Raw genomic sequence first — 6,241 nt, forward strand, 5'->3', positions numbered from 1 at the left:
TGAGAGAGGAATAAAAAAAAAAAAAATGTCTGAAAAGTCTTTGCCTTCATTCTTGAAACGTATTTTGAGTTTAGAATTGGAAATGTTATCAGAAATACCCCTAAGATTTCCCCTTTATTGCATGTTTTAAGCAGTTTTATTATGATATGCCTTAGCACCATTTTCTTCATATTTCTTGTGCTTGGGTTTTATTGGTCTTGTTGGAGATAGAGGTTTATGGTTTCCATTAAATTATGAAAAGATGCCTACCTGGTGTTGCTCAGTGGTTGCGTGTTGACCCAGGAACCAAGAGGTCCCCGGATCAATTCCCCATCAAGACACATGCTTGGGTTGTGGGCCCGATCACCAGTGGGGGGCATACAGGAGGCAGCTGATCAATGATATTTCTCTCTCATCAATGTTTCTATCTTTCGATCCCTCTCCCTTCCTCTCTCTCTAAAAATCCATAAAACATATATATTTCTTAAAAAGCCAACTGATACAGCTGGCTCCCTCTCCAGTTTCAGCCGCCAGACTCAGTATTCCTGTATCAACCAGATGTTGAGACAGAGCTCTGTGGATCCGGGGGTGGCAGCAGTGTCCCCCTCACTTCTGACCACGGTTTTATGGTGATGTGCTCTTGAAAGCAGTTACTGCGATAGCAGCCTCCTGACTCTGGCTGCTCCAGCCCCCTCACAATTTTGCAACCAACTAACTTCCTATATTAAATTCCTTCCTGTGAAAAAAACTGACTATGTCAAGTGTTGGTGAAGAAGAGGCGTGGACTATAGCATCTTGAACCATCAATAAATATACTGCTGGTGGGAGTGTGAAGTGGTACAAACACTTCGCAGAAGTGTTTGAAAGCTTCTAATAAAGCTGAACATGCCCTACCCTATTGTCCAGCACTTTTTAAATAAGTGTGTAACTCCACAAAAAGACATATGTGAATGTTCATACAGTTTTATTCCTAATAGTCAATAGTCTGAACCTGGAAAAGCCCAAATAGTTCATTAAAACATAGAATGCCTGACTGGTTTGGCTCAGTGGATGGAGAGTCAACCTGCAGACTAAAGGGTCCCGGGTTCAATTCCGGTCAAGGGCATGTACCTTGTTTGCAGGCACATCCCCAGTAGGGGGTGTGCAGGAGGCAGCTGATAGATGTTTCTCTCTCATCGATGTTTCTAACTCTCTATCCCTCGCCCTTCCTCTCTGTAAAAGGTCAATAAAATATACTTTTAAAAAATTAAAAAATATATAGAATGAATACACATTGTGATATATTCATATAATGGACTATGACTCAGCATGAAAGCAAATTCCTGATACATGCAACAACATACATGGATGTCAAAAACATGTTGAGCCGAAACCGGTTTGGCTCAGTGGATAGAGCGTCGGCCTGCGGACTGAAGGGTCCCAGGTTCGATTCCGGTCAAGGATATGTACCTGGGTTGTGGGCACATCCCCACTAGGAGATGTGCAGGAGGCGGCTGATCCATGTTTCTCTCTCATCGATGTTTCTGACTCTCTATCTCTCTCCCTTCCTCTCTGTAAAAAATCAATAAAATATATTTTAAAAAAAAAGTTGAGTGAAAGATGCCAGACACAAAATAGTATATATTATCTGATTCCATTTATATTAAATTCAAGGACAGGTCAAACTAAACTGTGGTGATGAAATCAGAATAATGATTGGGGGTGGAGATTAATAAATAAGGATTACAAGGGACATTCCTAGGGAGATGGAAATATTCCAGATCTTGATCAAAGCGCTGGTCACACAGGTATTTACTTGGATAAAAATTAATCAAATTGCACATTTAACATTGATGTATTTCATGGAATGTAAATTATGCATCATGTAAAAAAAAACTCTTCCGTGCACATAATACCTAGAGTGGTTTCTGTTTTCTTCACTGAGCTCCAGATCCTGGGGGAAGGGCCCTAAGACAAGAGACAGCAAAGAAGGGCTGACAGCAGGCAGGGCACCAGCAGTGTGGTAGGAAGCTGGGGCCATGGAGGGATGTGGCCAGGGAAACGTCTGCATTGGAGGAAGCCTGAATTTTCGGAATTCTGATATCTAACTTCAAAGGCATGTCCTGCTCGTGCACTCCTTTCCGTTTCCCACCAGCCCCCATTTACATGTCTGTTGCCAAGCAACTATGCCGGCGGTTCTCAGGAATGAATAGCATGATGGCAGCTCCTGAGGGGCTGATGAGGAGGCCATGCTGACCACAGGGGCTGGACAGCTCTGGAGGAGCTGGATGCAGCAGGGACGGACCCATGAGCTGACATGGCCCAAGCCCCCGCTTCTCCTGAGACCACTGAGATAGGGCTCCTACCAGAGACCCTGTCATATCCTAGATCATGACTTGAGCCATCTCATGTGGCTTGTCAAGGCCAGGGGCACTGAAGCCAGAGGGAAAGAAAATACTAGAAGAAAAGACACCAGAGCATCACTAGCAGTTTTGTCTGGGTGGTGGCATTTTGAGTACAGATTTTGATTTTCTTCACCCAACATGTCACTTTTCCCTTATACAAACTATATGAGCATATATCAATTTCCCCCCAGATTTATTGAGTACATATATTTTACTAACATCTGTACTAAAACTAACAGATGAAAATATAAAAGTTTAAAGAACAACAGCTTAGAAACTTACATGAAATGAGATTGTAAAGGTAGGGATCGTATTTTGTTTTTCAGTTTTGAAGAGTTCCCTGAAGGGACTCGGACATGAGAACATGTCCCTTTTTGGGCCCTCCGGCACTATCTTTGGGCCTGACTGTTGCCTAGAGGAAATGTGAGCTGGTGGTTGGCGAGTCATCACATGGGAGCCACATGAGCCACAGCCTTCCTTGGGGCACTGGCCTGCAGACATGGCCACCTGCCTGGGAATGAGCTTTCCTGGGGAGGAGGGTTCTAAGGCCCTCATTGGGGGAGCGTATAGATCACTCTGTGGATTTGCCCTTCCAGTAATAAATGGGCAATAATCAGTGAATTCTACTCATGTAATAGGGTGGTATGCAATCAACAGTAAAAGATAATATAAATAGCCAGTTTTATTTGACCCAAACACTTGCCATTTTCTGTTTGTTTTAATAATAGCTATCTTAATGGTTGATATCTGCTATAAACTGAATGTTTATGTCTGCCCGTCCTCCCCTCCCCTCCCCCTAATTTATATATTGAAATCTAATCCCCAATGTGATGGGATTTGGAAATTTGGAGGTGGGGTCTTTGGGATATGATTTGGTCATAAGAGTGAAGCCTCCAGGAATGGAATTAGTACTTGCTCTTCTTTTTTTTTTACAAGCCAAATTTTTTTTAAGTTTTTTTTTTTTTTAATGATTTTAGAGAGAGGAAGGGAGAGGGAGAGAGATATAGAAACACGGTGATGAGAGAGAATCATCGATCGGCTGCCTCCTGCACACCCTTTACTAGGGATCAAGCTTGAAACCAAACCCAGGCATGTGGCCTGACCAGGAACTAAACCGAGACCTCCTGGCTCATGGGTCAACACTCAACTTCTGACCCACACTGGCTGGTTCTTCTTTTAAAGAAGAACCCAGAAAGCCCCCTTGCTCCTTTTGCCATGTGAGGGCACAGTGAGAAGACTATGCCTATGAACCAGGAACCAGACCCTTACCAGACACCAAATCTTGGACTTCCGGACTCCAGAACTGAGAAATAAATGTTTGCTGTTTAAGCCACCCAGTCTATGATATGTTTTATATATATAATTGATTTCAGAAAGGAAGGGAGAGGGAGAGAGAGAGAGAGAGAAACATCAAGGATGAGAGAGAATCATTGATCAGCTGCCTCCTGCACGCTCCCCTCCATCTCCATCCCCCCCACCCCCACCCTGCCGCACTGGGGATCAAACCCGAAACCCAGGCATATATGTTTTATATATATAATTGATTTCAGAAAGGAAGGGAGAGGGAGAGAGAGAGAGAGAGAAACATCAAGGATGAGAGAGAATCATTGATCAGCTGCCTCCTGCACGCTCCCCTCCATCTCCATCCCCCCCACCCCCACCCTGCCGCACTGGGGATCAAACCCGAAACCCAGGCATGTGCCTTTGACTGAAATCAAACCTGGAACTTTTCAGTCTACAGAATGATGCTCTATCCACTGAGCCAAACGGGCTGGAGCTATGATATTTTTGTTATAACATCCCAAATGGACTACGTATCTCACAGTGTTTTTGAGGAAGCTGTTCCTTTTCTTGTTTTGTTTTTTAATGTCCTGTGAGGTCCAGCAAAAACGGGTAATAACTGCATTTGAAAGCAAGTCACCACACTCCCAATGCTCTGTCTGCAAGAATTAGATACGAAGTCACTGGATTTGGGGTCAGTAGCAGGCAGGAATAATTTTGGAACCAATCAACGTTCACCCTGTCTTGGCCAAACAAGGCAGAGCTGGCTTTATTAGTTGAGTTTAGGTGTGATGTTAACATTTTGTAAATGCTGAATGTTGTAAAATGTACACAAAGTTACCAAGTAAAAGAATGAAATCTCATCTGAAAAGTGTTCGGGCATCTTCCTACGGTTCAGTTTGGGGGCACCGGCTTTAGAGACAGGTATGTACTCAGGCGTTTGCATGTGATCTTGGCCAAAACTTTCAACACCTCAGGTATCTGTCTTTTTTAAGTTGCAGCATAAAGTGTAACGATCTTAAGTGTACATATGGACAAGCCCATGTACCTAACACACATCTAGATACGCAGTATGTCCTTCCCACCAGAAGGCCCCCTTGTACGCCACCCTCAACATCCTCAGAGGTAACTAGTGATTTGATACTTTTTTTAAATTTTCACCTGAGGACATGCTTAGAGAGAGGAAGGGAGAGCTAGAGGGAGAAACACTGATGTGAGGGAGAAACATCCATCCATCTGCAGGCCTCCCCACATGCCTGCTGGAGGGATGGGCCAGGCAACTACCACCCCCACTCCCCTCTGCACAGGGTGACCCTCCACCAACTGAGCCACTCCTGGTGGGCTGATTTCCATTTATGTGGATGAGTTTTCCCTGTTTTTGGACTTTACTTTGTGACTGGGGTCAGAGAACATGGCTTGGTTGGCCACAGTGCCCATTCATCCTGTGAGTCAGCCATGTTGTGTGTATCAATAGTTTGTCCTGTTTCTCTGTTGTATACTATTCCATGATGTGAGCACACCAGCGTTTGTCTCTCTCTCCATTCTCCTGCTGATGGATCCTTGGGTTGTTTCCAAACTTTGCCTATTGCAAATAAAGGCACTATGGCCTGGCTGGTGTGGCTCAGTGGTTGAAGTTCAACCTACAAACCAGGAGGTCACGATTCAATTCCTGGTCAGGACACATACCCGAATTTCGGGCTCCATCCCCAGTGTGGGGCGTACAGGAGGCAGCCGATCAATAATTCTCTCTCATCATTGATGTTTCTGTCTCCCTCTCCCTCTCCCTTCCTCTCTGAAATCAATGAAAAGATATACATTTTTTTTAAAGCCACTATGAACATTATTGTGTATGTTTCTAGATAGATGCATACCCAGGAGTGGTGATAGGGTTGGCTTATGTTTATAAACTTTAGTAAGAACGGCCAAACACATCCCCAAATCTTAAATTTCTCTTTAAAACAGAAAACTTCCCCACACCATTCTATCTCGTTATTGTGAAAGATTTAATGGGCTCTAAGATCATGGACTTTAAGCCTGGACCTGGAACACAGTAGGCGCTCAAAAGTGCTGGCTTCTGCCCAGCAAGTGTCCTCTGCCCCATTAGAGGAAGGACACAGCGGCTGGCAAGCACTGCGGGGAGGTACCCACGGGGACCAAGAAACTTTCCCCACACCCTGGTGCCGGGCGAGCCAACCCTGGCGCTCATGCCCTGTGCCTGGAACCTGCCTCCCGGGGCCCAGCATGCGCGGTCTCCTGGCGGGGCTCTCGCATCCATGTAAACTTTGCGAGTCACCGGACACTTAACTGAGCACTAACCGTGTGCCAGGCCCTGGGCGTCCAAGAGCGAACGACCTAACCCCCTCACCCCTTAATCTCCGCGGGAAGAGGGGGTGCTTCGCGCAGGAAGCGTGGGAACGAACTGGCCTCGGACCACCGGGTGGGCCGCCCACTTGGTTTCTAGCCAGACCCGGGACTTGCCCTGAAAGGTGCACGAGACGGACAAGGAGAGAAAACAACCTGCTCCTTAGAGCCCCAGCAAGAACCTAGGTCGGTCGGTCGTTCGGTCGGTCCGGAGCGCGGGCCCAGCGGAGCCAAGC

General features: G+C 45.7%; 1 long non-coding RNA gene across 1 annotated transcript in view; it reads right to left on the bottom strand.

Moving 5' to 3' along the window:
- LOC107182175 overlaps window positions 1–6,232 on the bottom strand; it is an 8,979-nt gene extending 2,747 nt beyond the window's left edge. The window contains exon 1 of the long non-coding RNA XR_001512897.1: window positions 6,162–6,232. This is a non-coding gene — a long non-coding RNA (uncharacterized LOC107182175). The remainder of the gene's footprint in view (window positions 1–6,161) is intronic.
- Window positions 6,233–6,241: the final 9 nt, after the last annotated feature.

This window comes from Myotis davidii, unplaced genomic scaffold (assembly GCF_000327345.1).
Source record: "Myotis davidii unplaced genomic scaffold, ASM32734v1 scaffold32, whole genome shotgun sequence".
Taxonomy (NCBI): Eukaryota; Metazoa; Chordata; class Mammalia; order Chiroptera; family Vespertilionidae; genus Myotis; species Myotis davidii.